Here is a 27,911-nt window from a genome sequence, read left to right as displayed (position 1 = left end):
TATAATTTAATTTTCCTTGTTATGTGCAAAATGAATCATGATTTGTTTTCATGGAACTCGATGTTATCCGGATTAGTGGAAAAAAAAGACGATGAAAACTGTTTTAAATTTTAAATTGTTTATACATCTTTATAAAGTTTTGTTAATCAAATCAAACCGGATGGTTATACTGTTGCTTATATGGGGATCGAGATCATTACCAGCTTGCAGTTATGGAAGACCGCTTCATACTCAAGTTATCAAATCGGAATTCGAAGTAAACGTGTACATTGGAAGTATGCTCGTGTCAATGTATTTTGAAAAGGGTGATTGTGAATCGTCTCAAAAGCTTCAAAGTTTAGTTCCTAATAAAGATGTTATTTTCTGGACTGAAATGATCACGGGTTATGCTCGAATATGTGATTGTAAAATTGCTATAAAATGCTTCCATAAAATGTCGAAAGATCATAAAACTAATAGCTTTGCGATTAGTATTGCATTAAATGCGTGTGCAGATCTTGCTGCCAGTATTCAAGGGGATATGATTCATCATCAAGCACTTCAACGCGGGTATGATTCATAAATGAATTTATGAGGAAGCTTGATTGACATGCATGCTAAATCGGGTGATTTAAAGTCAGCATAGTCGATTCTTTTTAACATAAAAAACCATGATTTGAACTGTTAGAACTCGATTTTTTTAGCATATGGTAGCCATAGGGATGCCGATAAAGCATTTGGAATCTTTTATGAAATAGTGAAACTCAGATTGATCTTGAATGAAGTAACATATCATTCAATGCTTGCCCTGTGTAATCATTGTGGGCTAGTGGATAAAGGGAGGTTTATATGTAGCTCCATGAAGAAAAACGGGTTGCTCCCCGACAAAGCACAATTCTTGTTTGGTCAACTTGTTGACCTGAGCAGGATTCTTGGTAGAAGCCGAGAAGATGGTAATGGATTTGGATTCGAGTTTATGCATATATAACTTAGAACCTTATTGAGCTCGTGTGTTAATAAGATGAATCTTGAAGTGGATCGCGTGTGACTGGACGGATTGTGAAAGTGGATGAAGAAGATAGTGCATCGTATGTGTTGTTAACTATTCTATACGCATTAATGGATCAGTGGGATGATGTGGCGAAAATGACGCCAAAGATAAGAGGGCTTTTGGGGGAGAAAGATGACAGTGGCGGATGTAATGTATATCCATCCGCTACCCCTCAACTTTTCGTCGGTAGTGTAAATTTTTTTCCTTTTGGGTTAGTTTTCGTATTACGTTATCCTAAAAAATATTAGGGTAGCGTTGTTTGTTTCAAACCCAACCAATTTAAAAGTTCAAATCAAATAAAGCCCAAACAAATTTTGTAGCCCAAAGCAAATAAAAACCATCAATATTTTTTTGTTTTGTTTGAATAAGAAACATCAAACAAAAACAAACTCAAACATAAATAGTTCAACAGAATTATCATTTATAAAAACTCAAAGAAAATAAAGCCTAAAAAAAGTTTATAGCTAAAAGCAAATAAAAACCATTATCCTATTTTTCTATTGTTTGAACGAGAAAAAGACTCAACAGAATCATTATTTTGAAGTTGGAGTTTTTAATACGGTTTTGAATATACAAATTCATGAATTTGGAAATAGATTCAACGAGGTCTTAACCAGTTTAAATCTATCATATTCATTTTCCATGTTTAACATTTCTAAGATAGTACAATTTTTTGAGTTGTATTCGAATTATTTTAGTAATGAAGAAAATAGGGTGTATTTCAGGTAATCGTACGACATTTTATCACACTTTAAAGGAAGATGATAAATTTGGAAGATTGGGTGGAATGTGTGACCTTGCTCGTTTAATGGTGGAAACCGGAAAGCACACCACTTTTCCTTTGGTTTATCGAATATTAAAGCTAGCCTTTGTTTTACCGACTGCAACTGCAGCCGTTGAAATATGTTTTTCTTCAATGAAGTTTATCAATACGGGTTTGCGGAAGCAAATGGGTGATAAGTATTTTAACAATGCTTTAATTTGTGCGGTCGAAAGAGAAACATTTGATAAAGTAAAAGAAAAGGGTTTAATGACAGTTTTTCAAGCTTTCAAAAATCGAAGAGGAGAAATTCACACCCATGTGTTTAGTTATATTTATTATCGTGTTTGTACTTTTCTTTCGTTTACACTGTATGAAACGCGACAAAAAAACTCTTTTTTTAACTTTACCCCTGAGATTTATACTTAGATCCGTCACTGAAAGACGTAGGGTTGAGTTGGATTGAGTTGGTTAGTTGTCACACCCTCAAAATCCACTAACGGAGTTTTACCGTCTAAGGGTGTGAACTGGCAGGATCGGAATCATTAGTTATAATCAAACCAAAGAAAAACGTTTAAATGTAAGTAAGTGCGGAAGCGTAAAACCTTAATTCAAAAGTTGCGTCACGCAGGACGACTTAAAACCAAATGTAACTGTTAAAATTAAGTTTGCAGAATAAAGATATTTTCAATTAATGCATGCTCCTAAACCGCGCGCCCGCCTCGGCTACCTGAGAATAACATACTAAAAGTGTCAACACAAGGTTGGTGAGTTCACAAGTTAAATAAGATAAATCGTTTAGCGTTTTGCGTAACCTCGTTACGGCGTTTCAGTGTTGCGTAACCCCGTTACGACGTTTAAGTGTTGCGTAACCCCGTTACGACGTTTAAGTGTTGCGTAACCTCGTTACGACGTTTAAGTGTTGCGTAACCTCGTTACGACGTTTAAGTGTTGCGTAACCTCGTTACGACGTTTAAGTGTTGCGTAACCTCGTTACGACGTTTAAGTGTTTTGCATTACCAGATAGTGTTATGTCAAATTATATATCGATAGGTAGCTAATCTATACAACAAGTATCGCTAAGTGGTTCGCGACCGAAGCTGACTGTTTATCAAGTGCCCGTCACCAGGTCAATCCAGACCATGGTAAGTGTTAGCCAAAATTACACCCACTCAACCTCCAGTTGAGCTTAGCGTCGGGTGGGGTTTGTCAAACCCAGTAGTACTACTCAACAGTGACTCGCTATTCCAAATATTAACCGGTCCGATGTGTGGGACTTCAAATGTTACGTTTGCCGCTTAGCCTTTACAAGTGATATATAATTTATAACAAAATCTTAAATATGCGTTTATCTCAGAAAATATGTTTATCGGAGTACGTTATCTCCCCCAAGTGAAAAACGTTTGAAAACAGTTCAAAGAGCGGGGTAAGTGAAACTCACTGTTTGCGAAGACTATCCCGATCTAGATCACCAAGTGATGCGCGTCGTAGAAACTCTCTAGCGTTCTAAATAACAAAGAGATTTTCTAAGTATCGGTACGTTTAAAGAGTCTCTAGACTCGGCACATAATTCTTATGCACGTAACAGATTTCGTGTTTCGTTTGTGAGTCGTGTGTGACTTACACAAGTACAATTGTGATACGATACATGAGTGAGCAATTACTTTCGTGTCACGTACTAATAATGTATATCACTAGCAATTTCTCCCCGTAAGGGCAATTTGGTCACACACAACAATTAACTAGCAATTATTCCCCGCAAGGGTATTTTGGTCAAAATACAACAATTATATAAAAACTATCATATTTCATGCATTCCTATACAACTCAGCAGCTAGTTTCGTTATGACAGAATTTCTACTTGAAAGATTGCACTAGTTCACCGATTATAACGTCTCAATTAATTCACCAAAAATTACCACAGAAGCATACATATCTTAGGTTTCCAGAACATATTTTATCTTATTTTTATTCCACATATTTTTCTTATAATGACCAAAACATTACAGCTAACTCATATCAGTCAGATTCATGTGCAACAGAATGTTATTTGCAATTCCCATTAAACGAAAAATCCAATAAATGCAAGACCACTTGGGTTTGGTTCCTAACTCAATGAGTCAACTTCCAGAAGTGGAACCAACCCAATTGGTCTCGTAGTTCATGAGATATAACATTTACAACATAACCTAACAGCAGGTCTAACAGCTCAGCTTTGCATCACGTTTTTGTAAAATCATAAAAGTATACTTCCACTTATCCAAAAATTACGAATTTATACTTTATAGAAACTAGACTCAACCTAGTTTACTGCAGTACCCACAATCTCAATCAATTTTCACGTTTACACTTCGTTACAGTCAGTTAAACATCGTATATACATTCTGTCCAGAATCTGTTCACATCAAAACTCAACATAATAACAATCTATGAACTATCATGCACCCATATAACCCTCTAGACACTATAACTACTATCCATGCATATCAATTACACCATACATACAAGATTAGGGTTTGTGTTTTAATTCAAATCAAAGACAACAATCAATCAAGCAACAACATCAATACTAGTTATCAATCATCATGAATTCAACAACCACCATGTTAACTCATACATACATAAGAAAATCGGCTGCCTAGGGTTTTTGATTAACCCATTAAACATCAAAATCAAACAACAAGAAGATAAAGGATGATCAATTATACCTTCCTAGCACCTAGTTCTTGGATTAAACACTTGATTAAGGCTTGAATGTGTGTATGGAAGTGACGGCAGCCAAGGGTGAGGTGGGAGCTTGTTCCGATCGGGATTTTGAAGAAAGAATAATAATAGGTTAGGGTTTAGTTAAGGATATATTTATAATAATACAAGTTACACTCTAGTCCCTAATATTTCAAGTGTTACATCTCTAGCCTAAACTAGTTGGTTCTTGTTTCTTGTTTAACATTCCACATAACAATCAAGTAACACACATATACCTAACACATAATTATCACATAATTAGTGTTTTGACGTTTGTCGTTTATTTATCAATCGTTCGCGTCAACTCGTTTGCGTTTCGGTGCAAATCCCGAAAGACTACACATGTAGTAAGTGTTAAGCGTCATTTAAACCCTAGTTTAAATGTAATGAAGTGTGCGTTATAGATTCAACGATCTTAAAGTTTGAATTGACGGAGTTGAGTTAACGGGGTTAACCTGAAATTGACGATTGTCACATCATTCCCATGTTAAAGAATTTTCGTCCCGAAAATTTGAGTCAAGTCGTGATGAGAGCCTGAAAAAGTAAGAAAAATTTTCAGTTTGTCATATCATCCCCTAGTAGAAAGAAATTTCGTCCCGAAATTTAGTTCATACCTCCGGTGATGTTTGACGGTTTGCCGGGTTTCGCGGTTTTCGGTGTTTGGTTAGCCCTTCAAAAAGGTGAGGATACTTTTTCATCATGTGATCCTCGCGTTCCCATGTGAACTCCGGTCCACGTCTCGAGTTCCAACGAACCTTAACGATTGGAATTTTGCTGTGTTTGAGCGTTTTGGTTTCCCAATCCAAAACCTCGACTGGTTCCTCAATGAACCGTAACTGTTTATCAACTTGTAGTTCCTCCAAAGGGACTACTTGGGTTTCATCAGACAGGCATATCTTCAAATTTGATACGTGGAATACATCGTGTACGCCACTGAGTTCTGTTGGTAGGTCCAGTCGGTACGCCACCGGACCAATGCGCTCAGTTATCCGGTACGGACCGGCATATCGTGGGTTGAGTTTGTTTCGCTTACCAAAGCGAACCGCACCTTTCCAAGGTGAGACTTTGAGTAACACCCGATCGTTCACTTGAAATTCGAGAGGTTTTCGGCGCTTGTCGGCGTAACTCTTTTGGCGATCTCGTGCTGCTGCCATGCGATTTCGGATTTGAACAATCTTTTCCGAGGTTTCGAGTACCAGTTCCGGACCAGTGATTTGGCTGTCACCCACCTCTGCCCAGCAGAGTGGTGATCGACACTTCCGTCCGTACAGCGCTTCAAACGGCGCTGCCTTAATACTTGCGTGGTAGCTGTTATTATACGAAAACTCTACCAAGGGTAAGTGGGGTTCCCAACTTTTTCCGAAATCTAAAACGCATGCACGCAACATATCCTCCAGGGTCTGAATAGTCCGTTCACTTTGCCCATCCGTCTGAGGATGGTATGCTGTACTCATATCGAGACGGGTGCCCAGTGCGCTTTGCAGCGACTTCCAAAAGTGCGAGGTGAAACGAGAATCTCGATCGGAAATGATCGAGACAGGCACTCCGTGTCTAGACACCACTTCTTTCATGTATACGCGAGTCAGTCTTTCCATTTTGTCCGTTTCCTTAATTGCTAGGAAGTGTGCCGATTTAGTCAACCGGTCAACGATCACCCAGATGGTATCGCATCCCGTCGGTGTCTTAGGCAAACCCGTAATAAAGTCCATTGAGATGTGCTCCCATTTCCACATTGGGAGTTCTGGTTGTTGCAGTAGACCAGATGGTTTCTGGTATTCTATCTTGACTCTGGCGCAAGTCAAACATTTGCTCACGTAGGTGGCAATGTCGGCTTTCATGTTCGGCCACCAGTAAAGTGCCTTTAAATCATGATACATTTTATCTGAGCCAGGGTGGATAGAATATCGGGACTTGTGAGCTTCGTCCATCACTAGAGTTCTCAACTCTCCGTATCGTGGAACCCAAATCCGGTTCTCAAAATATCGGACCCCGTCCGATCTGGTTTCAAGTTGCTTGCTCATGCCCCGCATGAGTTCCGATGGAAGATTATCATCTTTCAAAGCTTCCAGTTGCGTATCGCGAATCTGATCGGGTAAGCTGGCATGAATCGTGAGTTGCAATGCTCTCACCCGTCTGGGTTTATCCGTTTCTTTTCTGCTGAGGGCGTCGGCCACCACATTGGCCTTGCCAGGGTGGTACTTGATGGCACAATCATAATCTTTAAGCAGCTCGACCCAACGACGCTGTCGCATGTTCAGCTCCTTCTGATCGTAGATATGTTGGAGACTCTTGTGGTCGGTGTAAATGGTAAACTTGGTACCGTACAAGTAATGCCTCCATATCTTAAGAGCAAACACCACAGCTCCGAGTTCCAAATCATGGGTCGTGTAGTTCTTCTCGTGAACCCGTAGTTGTCTAGAGGCGTAGGCTATAACCTTCTCGAGTTGCATCAGCACACAACCGAGACCTTGTATAGATGCGTCACAGTGTACCTCAAAATTTTCCGTTCCCTCGGGGAGGGCTAAAATAGGGGCGCTACAAAGCTTGGTTTTCAACAGTTGAAAAGCGGATTCTTGCGCGTCACCCCAGTTGTACTTAGTGCCCTTGTGAGTCAAAGCGGTGAGGGGTTGAGCAATCTTTGAAAATCCCTCGATGAAACGCTGGTAGTAGCCGGCCAGTCCTAGGAATTGTCGCACCTCAGTCGGAGTCTTAGGTGCTTCCCAGTTTTTGATGGCCTCTACCTTACCGGGATCGACATGGATACCATTCTCGTTGATCACATGTCCTAAAAAGTGAACCTCGCGAAGCCAAAATTAACATTTCGAGAGTTTAGCATACAGTTGTTCCTTCTTCAGTAGTTCCAGAATTATCCTTAAGTGCTCTTCGTGGTCAGTCTCGTTCTTGGAGTAGACGAGAATATCATCAATGAAAACAATCACAAACTTGTCGAGGTACGCCTTGCATACTCGATTCATGAGATCCATAAATACGGCTGGTGCGTTGGTTAGGCCAAAAGGCATAACCAAAAACTCGTAGTGACCATACCGTGTTCTGAAAGCCGTCTTTGAAATATCTTCTTCGCGCACTCTCAGCTGGTGGTAACCGGATCGTAGATCGATCTTCGAGTAGTAACTCGATCCCTGAAGCTGGTCAAACAAATCATCAATTCGGGGTAAAGGATAACGGTTCTTGACCGTCACCTTGTTCAACTCCCGGTAGTCGATGCACATTCGGAAAGTCACGTCTTTCTTTCGGACAAACAAGACAGGGGCTCCCCATGGCGATGAGCTAGGTCGGATAAAACCTTTATCCAACAAATCTTGCAACTGAGTGGACAACTCCTGAAGTTCCGCCGATGCGAGTCGATACGGGGCTCGTGCTATGGGTGCTGCACCAGGTGTCAACTCGATTTGAAATTCAACTTGACGAATAGGAGGGAGTCCGGGCAAATCCTCCGGGAAAACTTCCGGAAAGTCTCGCACAACCGGTATGTCTTCAATTCGTTTCTCCTTCGCGGGTTTCTCAACAATCTGCGCCAAAATTGCCGGATGACCCTTTCGTAAATACTTCTGTGCCTTCAAAAGGGTAATGACGCTGGTGGTCATGCCGCTTCTCTCGCCTCGGACCGAAATGATCTCGCCGGAAGGGGTGGTAATATGGACTATCTTATCATGGCATATAATCTCCGCTCGGTTCGGATAACCAGTCCATGCCGACAACGACATCGAAACTACTAAGCGTAAAAGGAATAAGGTCGATGTCAAAGACATGACTTGACAGTTTCAACTTACATCCCGCAAGTATATGAGTTGTTATTACAGTTTTACCGTTAGCTAATTCAACAGGAAACTTAGCGTCTAACGGGGTTGGAGTAAGGTCTAAAAGTTGGCTAAAAGCTTTTGACACAAAACTCCTATCAGCTCCAGTGTCAAACAAAACAGAAGCAAAACAATCGTTTACAGGGAACTTACCAGACACCACATGCGGATCGTTGCGGGCTTGACCCGATCCAATCACAAACGCTCTTCCTTTGCCATTTCCTCCACCGTTACTGCCACTTCCATTACCCCCATTATTGTCATTCTGTTTCAGCTTGGGGCAATCCTTCCGGAAATGACCTTCCTGTCCACATTCAAAACATCCCTTAGTCGTCATCGGTGGCTTAGTAGCACCCTTCGCCGCAAGGTCTCCTCTACATTCCTTCGCTTGGTGACCTAACCTTCCGCATCTTTGACACTTGACACGGTCACACTGACCAACATGATGAAAGTTGCACCTGTTGCACTTTGGATATTTCCCAGCATATCCGCTCGAAACCTGCCCGCTACCGTTGTTGTTGTTGTGATTCTGAGTGTTGAAGCTCCGAGTAAATTCGGGCTTACGGTAGTGGTGTTGCGGTGGGAGGTTTGAGGATGAAGATCTGGTGTTGTCAAACTTTCTCTTCCCGCTGTTCGGGTTGCTGTTGTTGTTATTGTCGTTACTCTGGTTGTCACGGGCTTTAACAGTCGAACCCCTCGGTGGTAACGCACCCTGGGTCACAGCCTGATCCGTCAGTTTGTGAGCCAAACGGATCGCTTGTTGGATCGTGGCTGGTCTGGAAGACGTCACCATACCCTGAATCTGTGGTGCTAACCCATCAATGTACATTTCTATCCTCTTGCTCGGCGGATCCACCATCCGCGGACACATCACAGCCAACTCGTGCGAACGAGTAGTGTAGGCTTCAATTTCTGAGCCCACCATCTTCAGCGACCAAAATTCTGACTCTAACTTCGAAATCTCTTCTCTCGGACAGTACTCCTCTCGCATCATGTTCTTGAACTCCTCCCAGTTCATCGCGTTAGTCAGTTCCAATCCAAGAATTTGCACATCTGCACATCGTCTGGGGACACCTCTGAGTGTGCCTCTGGCTCAGCCGGTTCTTTCTCCGTTTCTTCTTCGGGTTCCTCCTCGGGATCTTCCTCGGGATCCTCCTCAGGCTCCTCTTCGAAATATTCTTCAGGTTCGGCCTCAGGCTCCGCCTCAGGCTCGGCCTCGGGCCCTGCCTCGGGTTCGGCTGCGTTCTGAGCAAGTTGCATTTGCAAGACATCGCAACCCTCCAACGCTATCTCAGTTCGGGTCCTTGCTACCTGGAGTTGCTCTTGCAAGTCTATCACCTCGGCTTGCATCTTCATCATAACCTTCGTTTGTTGCTCACTAGTCTCTTGCATTTCTTTCATTGCCGCTGCCATGCGGGCAATCTCCTCCTGAGTCTCGGTTCCTTCCTTTAACAGTCTGGAAATGTTAGCTCTCGTATAGCGCATGTAACCCACGTCACGCTCAAAGCATGAAACGACAGCTGCGAGAACTCGCTCTACAGGTTTGGTTATGGGTGGTAGAGTGTTAGGGTAAGCAGGGTGGTTCGGGTGAGGCAATGGGGGAACTTGTTCACGGTAGACCATACGTCTGATCATGTTGGGGTACCAATCCCAGCTAACGTCGTTTTCATACAGGCCTCCGGATAGGCGGTACCTCTTCGGTGCAGGAGCTTCGAGTTCCGGGACTACACGGGGTGGCGAGGCAGTAGGTAACTGCGGTTCCTTCCCGTGACCATGCGTCATCGAATCGGATGATGATGAGGGTGGCGTCGACATTCCTACAGGTAAGACGTGTATATGCGCGCGTATGAGTGAAAGAGGTAAAGAAATAAGATTTCAAGACTACACAAACCTATGCAGTGCGTATCATTATAACTAATGGGTCGTTGCGGTTATAGTCTAGTATGCATGCAGCTTCTTGTTCGCTATAACCAATGGCTCTGATACCAATCTGTCACACCCTCAAAATCCACTAACGGAGTTTTACCGTCTAAGGGTGTGAACTGGCAGGATCGGAATCATTAGTTATAATCAAACCAAAGAAAAACGTTTAAATGTAAGTAAGTGCGGAAGCGTAAAACCTTAATTCAAAAGTTGCGTCACGCAGGACGACTTAAAACCAAATGTAACTGTTAAAATTAAGTTTGCAGAATAAAGATATTTTCAATTAATGCATGCTCCTAAACCGCGCGCCCGCCTCGGCTACCTGAGAATAACATACTAAAAGTGTCAACACAAGGTTGGTGAGTTCACAAGTTAAATAAGATAAATCGTTTAGCGTTTTGCGTAACCTCGTTACGGCGTTTCAGTGTTGCGTAACCCCGTTACGACGTTTAAGTGTTGCGTAACCCCGTTACGACGTTTAAGTGTTGCGTAACCTCGTTACGACGTTTAAGTGTTGCGTAACCTCGTTACGACGTTTAAGTGTTGCGTAACCCCGTTACGACGTTTAAGTGTTGCGTAACCTCGTTACGACGTTTAAGTGTTGCGTAACCTCGTTACGACGTTTAAGTGTTTTGCATTACCAGATAGTGTTATGTCAAATTATATATCGATAGGTAGCTAATCTATACAACAAGTATCGCTAAGTGGGTCGCGACCGAAGCTGACTGTTTATCAAGTGCCCGTCACCAGGTCAATCCAGACCATGGTAAGTGTTAGCCAAAATTACACCCACTCAACCTCCAGTTGAGCTTAGCGTCGGGTGGGGTTTGTCAAACCCAGTAGTACTACTCAACAGTGACTCGCTATTCCAAATATTAACCGGTCCGATGTGTGGGACTTCAAATGTTACGTTTGCCGCTTAGCCTTTACAAGTGATATATAATTTATAACAAAATCTTAAATAAGCGTTTATCTCAGAAAATATGTTTATCGGAGTACGTTATCTCCCCCAAGTGAAAAACGTTTGAAAACAGTTCAAAGAGCGGGGTAAGTGAAACTCACTGTTTGCGAAGACTATCCCGATCTAGATCACCAAGTGATGCGCGTCGTAGAAACTCTCTAGCGTTCTAAATAACAAAGAGATTTTCTAAGTATCGGTACGTTTAACGAGTCTCTAGACTCGGCACATAATTCCTATGCACGTAACAGATTTCGTGTTTCGTTTGTGAGTCGTGTGTGACTTACACAAGTACAATTGTGATACGATACATGAGTGAGCAATTACTTTCGTGTCACGTACTAATAATGTATATCACTAGCAATTTCTCCCCGTAAGGGCAATTTGGTCACACACAACAATTAACTAGCAATTATTCCCCGCAAGGGTATTTTGGTCAAAATACAACAATTATATAAAAACTATCATATTTCATGCATTCCTATACAACTCAGCAGCTAGTTTCGTTATGACAGAATTTCTACTTGAAAGATTGCACTAGTTCACCGATTATAACGTCTCAATTAATTCACCAAAAATTACCACAGAAGCATACATATCTTAGGTTTCCAGAACATATTTTATCTTATTTTTATTCCACATATTTTTCTTATAATGACCAAAACATTACAGCTAACTCATATCAGTCAGATTCATGTGCAACAGAATGTTATTTGCAATTCCCATTAAACGAAAAATCCAATAAATGCAAGACCACTTGGGTTTGGTTCCTAACTCAATGAGTCAACTTCCAGAAGTGGAACCAACCCAATTGGTCTCGTAGTTCATGAGATATAACATTTACAACATAACCTAACAGCAGGTCTAACAGCTCAGCTTTGCATCACGTTTTTGTAAAATCATAAAAGTATACTTCCACTTATCCAAAAATTACGAATTTATACTTTATAGAAACTAGACTCAACCTAGTTTACTGCAGTACCCACAATCTCAATCAATTTTCACGTTTACACTTCGTTACAGTCAGTTAAACATCGTATATACATTCTGTCCAGAATCTGTTCACATCAAAACTCAACATAATAACAATCTATGAACTATCATGCATCCATATAACCCTCTAGACACTATAACTACTATCCATGCATATCAATTACACCATACATACAAGATTAGGGTTTGTGTTTTAATTCAAATCAAAGACAACAATCAATCAAGCAACAACATCAATACTAGTTATCAATCATCATGAATTCAACAACCACCATGTTAACTCATACATACATAAGAAAATCGGCTGCCTAGGGTTTTTGATTAACCCATTAAACATCAAAATCAAACAACAAGAAGATAAAGGATGATCAATTATACCTTCCTAGCACCTAGTTCTTGGATTAAACACTTGATTAAGGCTTGAATGTGTGTATGGAAGTGACGGCAGCCAAGGGTGAGGTGGGAGCTTGTTCCGATCGGGATTTTGAAGAAAGAATAATAATAGGTTAGGGTTTAGTTAAGGATATATTTATAATAATACAAGTTACACTCTAGTCCCTAATATTTCAAGTGTTACATCTCTAGCCTAAACTAGTTGGTTCTTGTTTCTTGTTTAACATTCCACATAACAATCAAGTAACACACATATACCTAACACATAATTATCACATAATTAGTGTTTTGACGTTTGTCGTTTATTTATCAATCGTTCGCGTCAACTCGTTTGCGTTTCGGTGCAAATCCCGAAAGACTACACATGTAGTAAGTGTTAAGCGTCATTTAAACCCTAGTTTAAATGTAATGAAGTGTGCGTTATAGATTCAACGATCTTAAAGTTTGAATTGACGGAGTTGAGTTAACGGGGTTAACCTGAAATTGACGATTGTCACATCATTCCCATGTTAAAGAATTTTCGTCCCGAAAATTTGAGTCAAGTCGTGATGAGAGCCTGAAAAAGAAGGAAAAATTTTCAGTTTGTCATATTAGTGGTGCATATGTTTTCTCTTCGGGTGATCAAACTCACCCTAAGGTTGATGAAGTGCAAGCTTAATTGTTGTTATCGCAAAAGAATTTGGTCAAAGGAGAAGAAAATGGTTTAGATTTTAGTTGACTATATATTTAAAAGCCTGCTGAGATATTTGTTAATTTCTTGTAAGAAATGTACTATGTTAGTGAAAAATTTTAAATTGATCATACATTCTGTCAAGTCGTTTTGCATCTAATATACGCATGGTTCGTAACACCCTAGGCTTCCGATGAATGATCCTATTCTGTTTTTCACACGCAGTCACATAATTACTTACATGAGAGAGAGAGAGAGAGAGAGAGAATACGTGTTCCCGGTAAATCCATTTGTTACTTATGGATTATACTTATTTATCTTTTTAGCTAAGATTTAAGTTTTTGTAGTTGATGATCAGGTGAAATGTAAATAATGGATTCGTGATGATGATAAACTTAAATAGGTTGTTAGAAAGTAATTAAGTTTTATATTGAGTTTTGCATTGGAAGATGCAACGGGATTGGCGTTGGACAAGGACATCGATGTGGTTTCCGTGCACATAAGTAACGAGCTCTGATCTCGGTATGAATACTTGTTTGTTTTGAATTTGTTATACGTTTGGAGCTTATAAGCAAAAGAGGACAGCTTGTCCAGTATTATGAGTTTTTGCTGCATTTTAATTATTATAAAAGTGTGTTTTTTATGTTGTATTTAAAGGTTGTTAATAATACAATTTTCATTGCATTCTTATGTTGTCATAAGTGTAACTAATGCTGTCAAAACGTGAAGTTTTAGTTGCATTTTAATGTTGTCAAAATTGCAGATTTTGCAGCATTCTAATGTTGTCAAAAGTGCTAATAATGTTGTCAACACGTGACGTTTAGATGCATTTAAGTTTTATCAAACATGTAGTTTTGTTTTTTTGCTATAAAAAATGCAGTTTTCTGCATTTTATTTCTGTCAGCGAGTGTAAACTATAATATGTTTTATTGCTGTCAAAACATAGGGTTTGCTGTATTTTAATATGTTTTGTTGCAGTCAAAACGTTCAGTTTGATAATTCTTCGAGATTAAAACAGGTTTAAGTGAAATAAAAATAAAAAAAAGTTAGCTTCGTTTATGGTTCACGTGGTAATTAATCATGTAACAACTTGATACAAAGAATGAAGCCGGGGTTACAAAAGTGTCAGAAGATGTTGAATCTGCAAATCAAATAAAATTAAAGGTAGTGAAATCGAATTGGCGGCTTGGGTCAAAGGAGTTTTTAGTCAAATTGGTTGAGGCTGACCTTTCATATTATAGACTTATTGGTCATAGTTGACCAAAAATTCAAAGGTGGGGTATATAGGTAAGAGGAACTAATATAGTTGGACCACAAATGAGGGGATCGAACAATTTCTTCTGACCAAAAATTCAAAGGTGGGGTATATAGGTAAGAGGAACTAATATAGTTGGACCACAAATGAGGGGATCGAACAATTTCTTCTGACTCTTTCAAATTTGATATATGTTGGTTGATCGTATATTTCATTAGAGTTCTATGATTCTGAGTTGTTCTTAATTTTGTGTTTGGACTTAGCAGCTTTACTCTTGTGATGAGGACAATAGGTGCATATCTACGGGTTAGCAATGTGATCTCCGCATTCAACTTTGATTTTACCTTTGCTGGTTTGTTTTTTTGTGTAAGTTGTATAATTTTGTTTGCCGATATTGGTCATTGGTTATAAATAGTTTGTTAGTACTCATTTATTTCTAGGGATTTGGTTAGGGTAGGGAGGCTTGTAAACTTTGATGTTTTATTTAAATTCAAATTATTGTATTTGATTTGTTAAAAGCTACAGTTACTTTACGTTTTTCATTCGAACTCTATCAAATATATATTCATATGTCAATATTTTAGTTAGCATTCCTGCATAAAAAGCAACATCCAAAAAACCATATGTGCATGTAATGACACGCTTGCACTGATAACCCATTACACACCACAACAAACACTAGAAAACAATGAGTGAATAATTTATTCAAACCCACGGCAACACACGAACGCTCATTCTATAAAAAAAATATCAAGTTAGATGCGTTTGAAAGATGATAAGATGCACTTCACCTTTTAGTATATTATAATAAATAATGAGTAAAGTGTGACATCCAAAAATGTATCTTATAGATTTTCTTATCATGATATAAATATTGGGATTACATTGTTGACTTATTTCAAATTATGCCTGCAAAAAATCATTTCATCTTTTTTATATGACATTATACTGATGGTCATGAACCTAAATATGTTAACTTACCTTAATTTGTAATTCCCAATTATATGTATTAAGTTCAAAGCAATGTGACTTTAGTTTTCAAACATGACTAATAGTATATGTTTTTTGAATGGTATTACTAACAATAAATCATTGTGTCGTCAAAAGGTAGTTTTCTTGTAGTTTAATTACTTCAACATAAATGAAAAATAAAATAAAATTTTATTACTAAGCAATAAAACACTAATGGAAATATATTAGGACATATCATGTCAACATTTCATCCGTATAGGTCGACATACAGTGTGGATGTGTGTCGCTATCGGAATTTGCATATTTAGGATTTCTTTTTGTTACCTTTTCCAAGTACACATCGTCGACGTACCTTAGGCGGGATTTGGTAAAAAGTAACTTTCCATAACCATATTTTATATTTTTAAAAGTTTTTTTTTACATAATTAATATACAGAACCGTCCATGAGAATTCACATGCCCTGGCCGAGTAAAAAAATATCCCATAAATCTTAACGTACTAAATAATGTTAACACTTTTTTTATATGCCGATTAAAATTAGGGCAATAAACATAACAATTAGCAAAATCATGGCATTAGAATGAGTTTATGACATACTAAATGGCTATTAGAAAACCAAAGATTTGTGAAGTTCTTTTAACATTCTTGATAGCAAATTGGTGAATCAACTCTTCGCAGTTTAAGCACTATAATTGTCACACCCCAACCTACGGCGGAAATGCTGGGGCGCGAACTGATTATCACAACTCGCAAGGTTACTATCATGCAAAAAATTTAAATTTAAATATCTATTTATTAAATTCAAATAACACCAATATTCATTACAAAATCCAAAGTAAACAAAACATCAAATAAATCAAAATCATGAAATTCATTGTCTCAATATAAATCCTTCTAGCATAAATCTTTAAGTAACTTGTACTTCACATCAAACGATAACCTTCATATGCGTTGAAAATAAAGAAGTTTTGTCAACACAAGGTTGAGTGAGCAACACACCAGTTTGAAGGTTTATATAGAAAAATAAGTATTTGCAACAAGTCATATGAGTATAACAAATTAACCAAATGAGCAAGTATAACTAAGATGTCGAGAAGCACAAATCTATAACGACTGGCGTATGATCATACTAGACTGAGATTATGTTGGACCTCTCCGAATGCGGAAGCATACAAAGCAAATAAGCACATAAACAAGTAAGGTATAAGTTGTTAACACATAAGACAAAGTTGCAGTTTTTGAGGATAAGTATATATAATAAATATATTTCCACATATGTTCCCAAAACGTGGAAACAAGTAAAATAGGGGATTGTGGTACTCACCTCGATAGACGAACAAAAGAATTAGATAACAATGAGAATGACGATTCGTGGAAATCACGCGTTGACGATAAGGCCTAATGAGGAAAATAGAATATGGATACGCTAAGTTAATGAACTAGATCAATTAAGAAAGCACGATAATTATAATATTTATTAAGTTACATATACTATTTAAACTTAGTTTATAAATCTATTTAGCCTTAATCATACACTAGAAACTCGATAAATTAATACTCGATTATTTAATAAACTTTCTAAGATAATATTTTTTGCCGGTCCCGACTCGGGGATAGGGTGCTAAAGTAATAATTCGCTAAAATTATAAGATAATACATTTTTGATAATTTCTTTAGACCCCATATAAAATATAAATTAATAATTCCTTATATATAGCATATTACATGAATGATTTATGAAGGTTTCTTGAAAAATGACTCTATTGTCTTTTGTTTTTTGTTGAAATCAATTTCCCCTTTAATCTCGTCTCTAATTTTACTTAGCATGGTAAGAACTTCTAGTGTTGTTTTCTCATAGCTTAACAAGAAATTATTCAATGTGATTGACGCTTTATTAGCTTTGTTTCGCGAAGGGGGCTCCATTGTATATAGAACTTTCATCATCTTCTTCATCGATATCATATTTATTAATTTCAATAACGCTTTCAATAATTTCTTCATCGGTAAACAACTGTGCAACTACATTTTCTTCAGGGTGAGTCAGAACATCTTCGACATCCATTGCATTGCGATAACCCAACTCTTTGATCAAATTCTGGAGTTCTTGAGTGCTTTCACCACCTTCATCTGAGTTCTCAAAAGTCATGTTGTAAACTAAGTATTCTACTATAAATTAATAAAATATTAATTAATAAATAAATTAATAATTATTAATTTATCGATTAATTAATAACTCTTTTAATTAATAAATTTTTATTGTCCCAAGTGTATTATTTTATAGAGTTTCTACTGTATTTTATGACGTAGTAATGTTTGTATAAATAAAATACATCCTTTGAAATTAATTAATTCGTTAACTATATAAGTATATTAAAATATTTTATTATATAAAAATATTATACTAGTAAAATACATCTTTTAAAAATTATCAGTTTATTAATATAGGATTTTATTATATAAAAATATTTGCGTAAAAGTAAGACACATCGTGTATAACTAATCAATTTGCGAAATATATGAGTATAGATAAAACACATCTTAACTAAATTATTGTTAGTTTTATAAATAAATTAATAGTTTACTTGATATATATTTATATCAAAATATTATTGTTCATGTTAACATATATATATATATATATATATATGTTTCATACACATATATACACGAACTAGAACATGAGAAATAAGTATTATAAAGTCGGTTTTTATTAAAATGGTCTTGATTGGTTATCATTATTGTTAATATAATTAATAAAAAATGATTTTAATGAATTTTTACCAAAAATAAAGGAAAAGCGGGATGGCAGAGGTTCGAACCAGTTCATACCAGATTACACATAAACCCTAATCAAATTGATTTGATCAAATCCGATGTATTTGATCAAATCAACTAAGGGGCTTTTGTTATACATAGACTCGCGATCTTAACTACGTATTCAATTACCTCTTGAGATGATCGGAGCTGGGTTAACGAGGCGCTATAGTGTCGGCGGTATTGAGGTTAATGAACAAGTTATAGACGACTGAACTTATATAATTAAATATAGGGGTAATGTCGGCTAGCATATAAGGATTGTATCTATGAATTTAATTAAATTATAAACACCTATTTCGTGTTCATCAAGGGTTAGGGTTAATATGATTGTCGGTTAAGTTAAATATGGCAGAACAGATCAAAATTGATGTTATTAACTCGTTTAGAGTGATGGTTAGGCCGCGATTTGATAATTACAAACGATTACGAGATCAAAACTTCAATTATACGGATTTTGTTAGCTTAATTGAGTGATTGTTTGATTCGGGTACAAGAAAACTAATATGGGTCAGGTTTGGGTATTAGGATATCGAAATTATCATATGGGTTATAATATATTTACAGGTTGGACCTTAAAGTTTGAAGTTGGATAAAAAAGGATTTAAAAACCTATACTTTGGGTTAAAAGTGTAAGAACAATAAAGATTAATTATAAATAATTAAATATTAATAAAGAAATCAAGCTAATTCGACAACGAAATATTATTAATAAAAAAAATAACCCGAAAACCGAGTCGAGTATTTAATAAAAATATAGATTTTAAAAAAGCCGAGTTGTTAAAGTCTCCTCTACTTTAGGGAATTTCGTCCCGAAATTAAGGAATACCATAACAAAACCATTAAATAAAAAATATACGTAATACAGAACTTTAAATAGTTGAAGTAACGCTCCAAATGAAAATCCGATAAAGGCACTTATATATAGGATGTACCAGCGGCGTATCCGCCTTGTCCTTATCATCTTTACATTTGTACCAATATCTCAACTACTTACGGTCCTATGTTATGGCACACAATCATTCGGATCATGATTTCCATTCGAGGACTTTAGTAATTACGTATGCATCCATAATTACTTAGATCGTTGGATGGTCTAAATGACTCGTCCCATTATGTGGGTTACAAAACGCTTAAGTAAAACAAGATTTTGAGGGAACAGAAATCAAAATAATTCCAAAAGTTGCAGTGGAATTTTATTAAGATATCGTAAAAATATAAGTATTTGAAGAAGACATCACTTATGAAGGTAAACAAATAAGATAAAAGTAAACTTTAATCAACAATATTTTGAACCAAAAAGGAACTTTATTCATAAGATAGATTATAAAAGATAAATAGTTCAAATGAGAAATAATCCAAGGCCATAAAGAGACGTTACAATAATTAAGAAAAGACAAAATGATCAAGTTAGATAAAAAGTCTTCACGGTCGTTGAGTAGCTTAATTGACTTGACTAGAGGAACCATGAGGAGTTGCATGAGTAGGAGCAGTTGAGTAGATTGACTTGGAATAGTTTGAATAGGTTGAGCTTGCATAGCAGGGGCTTGACCAAAGTAGGATTGGTACACTTGAGCTTGCGGATGCGGAGCTTGATAGAGTTGGGTTATGTAAGGTTGACTTGGATGGATAGGAGGAGCTTGCAGGACATAAGGTGGTTGAGTTTGAATTTGTTGAGCATGGGTCAAGTTGTAGGGTGTAGTCATGGTTTGGGCTTGATGGGCATGGATAAGTTGAGGGCACATATTAAGAAGATGATTTGGGTCTCCACAATGATAGCAAGCATGGGTATTAGGAGCACCGGTTTGAGAACGTGAGGTGGCTTGTGCATTAAGCGGGATACGACAAGTGTTAGCAAGGTGGCCATAACTGTTGCATTGGGTGCAAATTCGGCAAGGGGTTTGGGGAGAGTGATGAAAGTTACACTTGGCACATAAGGGATGAGGACCAAGGTAAGTCTTCTTGTTCGGGGCAGTTTGGTTTTGGTTAGGAGGGGGTTGGTTATTGGGTTGGTCCATCGCCTCACCGATGGTTAACGGGTCACGACTCATCACGGAACCACAGAAAATGATCGGAAGACCGCGAATGTACTTCTGAATACCGCGAGTCTTAAGGGTTACCAAATGGAGCACAATACGACTAAGCTCGTGGAACCGGTTAGAGTAGGCGGAGTTATCCCCACCAATCTACTTAAGTTCCTAGAATTCGGCTTCAAGTCTCTACAGCTCATGTTCCGGGCAAAACTCTTTCTTCATTGCTTCCTTAAGTTCCTCCCAAGGAATGGATACAACCAAGTTAGACCCTTGGTCATTCCTCAGGGCATTCCACCAGATGACAGCTCGAACCTCGAACTTGCTCGAGGAAAACTTAGTCCGTTTGGTATCCGTACATTCACAGTGGATGAAAATATTTTCCATCTCTTCAAACCATTGCAGCAATTTGGTGGCGTTTTCCTCACCAAGAAAGGGTGGGTGTTTAGTGCTCAAGAAGTTGCGGAAATCAGAATTGTTTTGTGCGGCCGAAGTAGTAGATCCATTAGAGTTGAGGCTTTGGATTTGAGTGATGATTGTGGGCATTGTAGCAGCAAATTCCTTTGTGATTCTAGCATCCAAGCGGCGATCGCGTGAACCGGATGAACGTTGGTGACGACGGTGATTTCTTAGAGACGACATTCTATAGGGATCAAAAATGAGGATTTATAAGATTAAGGATAAATTGAGGAAATCATAAGAATAGTAAAATTTTTAATTATGTGAACATAATAATGTTGTCTTAAGAAGTGAGGGGATTTGCACCACAAAGGCTAAATGTAAAAGATTATAAGATGAGGGGGTGGGGGGCCACATAGCGTAAATAGTTATTAAATGATGTAGTCAATAAGATTTATGTGTGATGACTACATAAGGAGTTAAGTTAGTTTAAATTATATTTGTTTAAGTTAAATTTAAAGTAAACAAACGAAATATAAATTGTGTGTTGGCCTCCCATGAGCTTTCCATGGCAATTTGAATGGACCAACGAAACTAACGATTAAAAGCAACTGAATTGGACATCCCGTGAGCGTTACATGGCAATTGATTGTCCCAACTAATTAACGAATTAACAATGCAATGAAGTTTGCCGGTCCAATGAGTGTTACATGGCGTTTTAACCGACCAAACTATATAACGAACTATCAAAATAAAATTTGAGTAGTTGGAGTATCTCGTGAATCACCACATATGATGACCCCAACAAAAACGTGAAACAAAGTGAAAAATGAGTAGTCGGGATTCCGTAAAAACCATAATCGGAAGGCTACCGAATTTAAGCCACGAACAACTGTGAATTTGGTTTAAAAATATATAGGGATGCAACCACTAATGTGGTCACGGTTGACAACTTAGGGTGTCGGTCATATGGCATTTTCGGGTCTCGCTCGGGTCCATAGGGTTGAGTATTGTGTTCAGGTTATCACCCAGGTAAGGAATAGCATCTTACCTTTGGTTGTTGGAACCGTTTTGCCAGTGCCCAACTCAAAGTTTCTCGTCCCCTTTCATTTATCGTAGGGACATGCCACATAACCTAGCCATAAGGTGAACGAGCGAAAACAACAGGTGGGAATTCTAAGAGAATTTTCCGAAAATAAAAGCAATCTAATTTTTGAAATATTTTCTTTGAATGTTGAGGAACAACCTCGGAATTTGTGTGTGTGTATAATAATACAATAATTGATAATTAATTAATTCTCTAAGAAAGCTGTAATCAATCTAATTTGAACACATAAAGGTAAACAGATAAGCACGTATGGGGCTCCTAAACATGTTACTATGGCACCACTAACGACCTATCTTAAACCTTCGGCTCTGATACAAATCTGTCACACCCCAACCTACGGCGGAAATACCGGGGCGTGAACTGATTGTCACAACTCGCAAGGTTACTATCATGCAAACATTTTAAATTTAAATATCTATTTATTAAATTCAAATAACACCAATATTCATTACAAAATCCAAAGTAAACAAAACATCAAATAAATCAAAATCATGAAATTCATTGTCTCAATATAAATCCTTCTAGCATAAATCTTTAATTAACTTGTACTTCACATCAAACGATAACCTGCACATGCGTTGAAAATAAAGAAGTTTTGTCAACACAAGGTTGAGTAAGCAACACACCAGTTTGAAGGTTTATATAGAAAAATAAGTATTTGCAACAAGTCATATGAGTATAACAAATTAACAAAATGAGCAAGTAGAACTGAGATATCGAGAAGCACAAAGCTATAACGACTGGCGTATGATCATACTAGACTTAGATTATGTTGGACCTCTCCGAATGCGGAAGCATACAAAGCAAATAAGCACAGAAACATGTAAGGTATAAGTTGTTAACACATAAGACAAAGTTCAGTTTTTGAGTATAAATATATATAAGAAATATATTAACGCATATGTCCCCAAAACGTGGAAAACAAGTAAAATAGGGGAATGTGGTACTCACCTCGATAGACGAACAAAAGAATTAGATAACAATGAGAATGACCATTTGCGGAAATCACGCGTTGACGATAAGGCCTAATGAGGAAAGTAGAATATGGATACGCTAAGTAAATGAACTAGATCGATTAAGAAAGCTCGATAATTATAATATTTATAAAGTTACATATACTATTTAAACTTACTTAGTTTATAAATCTATTTAGCCTTAATCATAACAGTAGAGACTCGATAAATTAATACTCGATTATTTAATAAACTTTCTAAGATAATATTTTTTTACCGGTCCCGACTCGAGGAAGGTAATACATTTTTGATAATTTATTTAGACCCCATATAAAATATAAATTAATAATTCCTTATATATAGCATATTACATGAATGATTTATGAAGGTTTCTTGAAAAATAAAGGAAAAACGGGATGGCAGAGGTTCGAACCCGCGACCTGTGCCCCCCCCCCCCCTAATCAAGTGGCAAACCAGCTGGGCTATCCAGCGATGTGCAACCATAATCGGTTTCCATACTTTACAAACGAAATCAGTTCATACCAGATTACACATAAACCCTAATCAAATTGATTTGATCAAATACGATGTATTTGATCAAATCAATTAAGGGGCTTTTGTTAAGCATAGACTCGCGATCTTAACTACGTATTCAATTACCTCTTGATATGATCGGAGCTGGGTTAACGAGGCGCAACATTGCCGGCGGTATTGAGGTGAATGAACAAGTTATAGACGAGTGAACTTATATAATTAAATATAGGGGTAATGTCGGCTAGCATATGAGGATTGTATCTATAAATTTAATTGAATTATAAACACCAATTTCGTGTTCATCAAGGGTTAGGGTTAATACGATTGTTGGTTAAGTTAAATATGGCAGAACGGATCAAAATTGATGTTATTAACTCGTTTAGAGTGACGGTTAGGCCGCGGTTTGATAATTACAAACGATTATGAGATCAAAACTTCAATTATACGGATTTTGTTAGCTTAATTGAGTGATTGTTTGATTCGGGTACAAGAAAACTAATATGGGTCGGGTTTGGGTATTAAGATATCCAGACTATCATATGGGTTGTAATATATTTACAGGTTGGACCTTAAAGTTTGAAGTGTGATACAAAAGGATTTAAAAACCTATACTTTGGGTTAAAAGTGTAAGAAAAATAAAGATTAATTATAAATCATTAAATATTAATAAAGAAATCAATCTAATTCGACAACAAAATATTTTTAATAAAAAAATAACCTGAAAACCGAGTCGAGTATTTAATAAAAATATAAATTTTAAATAGCCGATTTGTTATAATAATATTCCGTTCTCGATAGCTTTTATCGCCAATCGGCCCACTAAGCATTTCTTTGGGCATTGTGGTTCGTAAATAAGATTTCAATAACTATAATTTCGGCAAAATCCTTTCTGCAGATGCTACCGTGCATGTTAGTGTTCGAAGTCCACTTTGTTGTTATCCCGCTTATTCGTTTCTTTTTTTTATTTAACTTCTATTGATTAGTTAAAACTAGTGGGTCTTCTTCAATTATTAATGAGCCTTTAAGTCTTTGTGTAATCACATAAAAGTGGTTCTAAAAAGTATTTGAGTATTATAAAAATTGTGAAACTATAAGCGTTTGGGTATTCTATATATAACATCGGGAATTTTAGAAAAACTTGTGTCCCGGCCACCGCTTAGATGGCCGACAATGTTAATATAAGAACAAGTCCAAGAATACATTACATATCTCGACGACGTGTTGTCGCCAAAGCCTTGGGCGGGATTTGCCCAAAATTATGCGTCATTTAACAGTAATATACAGCAAAATGAGTTTTCTATCCCGAAGACATATTGTCAATAATTATATGTTTTGGCTTTTTATTTATTCTAAAAACTAGTGAAATAAATGAAACGTCATCATCATTCTCACCTTATGGTGACAAGATTCCATCAACATAGGGTTTAATGAGCTCTAAGTCACCAAATTAGCGTATATGTTTCATTCACCCCATAACTTTCAACTCCCTCACGATCAGTGCACATCATTGGTGATGCACACTCTCCATTTTGTCACTAACGTCGTCATAAACTAGCATCATGAACCACCATCGTGAACCATCTATCTCTCATAATACAGCCACCAGAATTAACAAATCAACCTTGATAATAAAAAATCGACAATGAAATCAAGAAAACCTCTTGATATGGTGTCGTAAATAAGCAAATTGAAGTTTTCTCCTATCTCCATATTCAAGTCATATTTTACTTAGTAAGTTCAAATTCCATAACTCGTATATATTTTAGTGTTTTTTCCGGTTTGTATAAATGGAATGATCATAAATGGTTGGTCACAAGTTCGAGTTAGATTATTTAAGCTTGAAAACTACTTAACACTTTTACTCGCGTTTTGACCGGCTAAACTTCTAATCTTCTAAACAATTGTATAAGGTCTAAGTATCATAACTATCATACATTCATAACTCTAATTCGTATTTATGTCCATCTCGCAAAACCCTACCAACTCACAAACTGGCCATTTCGTAAATATTGATTGTCTTGCATCACTTAGTATTTCGTAGTTCGTAATAATTTGGCAAAAGCTTGGGCCTCCAACATATTATGGCTTTCTCACAAGTCAATATTATTTGACAAATTTGGAGTTTGCGAGGTACACCTTATGTCGCAAATCTCATTTTATGAAATACTGCAAGATGATCCCTTCTGCGAGACTCTAGATATTTCGAGACACTATGCTATGCAAAAAAAATCTATTTCTATGTATTGGCCTTGTTAGTGCATTGTTTTGCGTCTCAGCGTTTGTTAATGTATTTTGGATGTTAGTTAAAGTATTAAGGGTATTTTGGTAATTGTAAATTTCACATTCGCTAATATTTTTAGTGCATTAGTGTGTAGTGCTAGGTCTTATGGGCTTAATCTGTCATTATTCTATAGATAAAGGGCTGAAAGTGTCAATATTAGAATATGTTAAGATCTGTATAAGTGTAAGCCAACGTATATGACTTATACGTGGCGTATAAGTCTTATATGCCAGGAAGGATTATACGGATCATAGGCATGTGTATAAATAGCCTTTAACTTGTCATATTTGTAACAGTTATGAGAATCTGATTAGAGAGAACATCTTTTGTACTTTAAGTGTTATATCAATATAATGATGTTTGTGAGTGAATGTGTTAGCAATTCCTTTATGATATGATTCCGCAATATTATTTAGTATAGTAAACACAATATCATCGATCCGTATTGTATCGTTTTACATGTATATGATGACGTATATGATCCGGAACAAGGAATTTCAAGTGGTATCAAAGCATTGGCTCGTGTTTGCTACTGAATTGAGCACAGTTACTTGAAGATTTGAAGAACACAAAGTGAAAACCATGGCCGATTACTATTTCTTCAATTACTTACTCATTTACGGATAATATTCAAATTTCTTCGGTGATTATGATCATTTATACTTGTTAATCAGTTCTGTACAAGTGGAATCATCAAACTCAAGTTGAAATTCAAGTTTCTGATCATGTATAACTCAAGTTGGCTTCCGTATAGGTTTCTTAAACCACGTATAAGTTTGGTTCATGTTCGTATAATAGTTTTGGACGTATAAGTGGATTGTTTAGTATCAGTTTGGGTTATACGCTGTAGTGGTTATACGTTGGTTGTTTTCCGTATATGTTGTTATACGTTGATTAGTTTACACGCTCTTTCAAAACACATATACTCTGGTTTAGCTGATTTCTAGATTTTTGTGCAACGATGAAAGATTTGAATGCTTTTGTGACATATCTGTCACCAATAATTCAGAATATTAATTTGGAGAAAAATATGGGAACATCTACAAAGCCCAAAAACTTTTAAGGATGAAGATTATCCAAATTGGGCTGACAAGTTTAAGACTTATGTTCAAGCTATGAATTATGATGCTTGGGAAGCTGTTGAGGTGGAATACAACATTCCACGAAATGAGAATGGTACTACTAGTCACCGAGTATCTCAAATTCCTGAGGCTGACAAAGCAAGATTTCTTCGTGAGAGGAAGATGATGAATCTGTTTCAACAATCAATCAAGTGTGAGATTTTCAATTATTACAACACAATGGATCATGCCACTCAATCGGGGAAGCGTTGCTGAATAAAGATAGAGGAAATCCATACATGAGAAAATCTAAAATGGCTATGTTGAGGAAAGAGTTTGACATATTTACCATGGTCAAAGGTGAATCAATGCCTCAATTGATTAAGAGATACTGTCATCTTGTGAATGAGATGAAAAGATTGAGAATTGATAAGGAAGAGTATGAATACATTGAAAAGCTTGCTGATTCTTTATCTGATGATTTGAAAACTTTTATTATGATTCAACAATCAAACCCGATTAACTATGCAAGATTGACGCTAGCCCGATTCATTGAAAAGTTGGAAGCACATGAACTTGAGAATAACAAGAAACAAAAGATGAAGAATACTTAGGTTACTCAAGACATTGGGTTATACTTTAATTCATCACAATCCGTGATTGCTCCTAGCCCAAAGATTCAAACTTCTTTTGTCACATATAATAGTTTTGGTGGTAGTTTTCAAACAAGTCAACCTCCTAACATACCACACTACACAATTTCTTACACTAAAACCAATTCAACAAATTTTGCTCTTGATCAATCTCCAAAGCCTGTTAGTCCACCATATGATGTTGTTCAATGCAACATTGCTGTAAATATCAAGAACAACAATGGACTGGTTGCTGAAAACGTTCAAAAACATATTGCTTTCTTAGGATTCGTCCTTGAGTCATATGAGTGTTTAATTGCTGGACGTATTGGGAATTACAATATGACAAAAGAATATTATGATCAGATTGATCATGAGGAAATGGAGATGCTAGATATTCGTTGGTGTATGGGGAGTGTTGTGAGAAGGGCACAAATATTCAGAGAGATTACTGGTAAGAACTACCTTTATGGGACAACTTCAAAACTGGGATTTTACAAGTCAAAAGTCCGATGTTTTCAATGAAAAGAAAAAGGTCACTTCAAGAGGGAATGCACTAATCCAGAAGTTAGAGATGCTAG

The 27,911-nt window shown here is 36.9% G+C and overlaps 1 pseudogene; it reads left to right on the top strand.

Moving 5' to 3' along the window:
- Positions 1-160: 160 nt before the first annotated feature.
- On the top strand, positions 161-26,974 carry LOC143622043 (pentatricopeptide repeat-containing protein At3g50420-like; annotated as a pseudogene).
- Positions 26,975-27,911: the final 937 nt, after the last annotated feature.

The sequence above is a fragment of the Bidens hawaiensis genome, unplaced genomic scaffold (assembly GCF_021521415.1).
Source record: "Bidens hawaiensis isolate Kalapana, Puna unplaced genomic scaffold, B.hawaiensis_p1.1 tig00003015_1, whole genome shotgun sequence".
In the NCBI taxonomy this organism is placed as follows: Eukaryota; Viridiplantae; Streptophyta; class Magnoliopsida; order Asterales; family Asteraceae; genus Bidens; species Bidens hawaiensis.
Note: the sequence above shows the minus strand (reverse complement) of the source record. Positions and strands in the feature narration are given on the sequence as shown.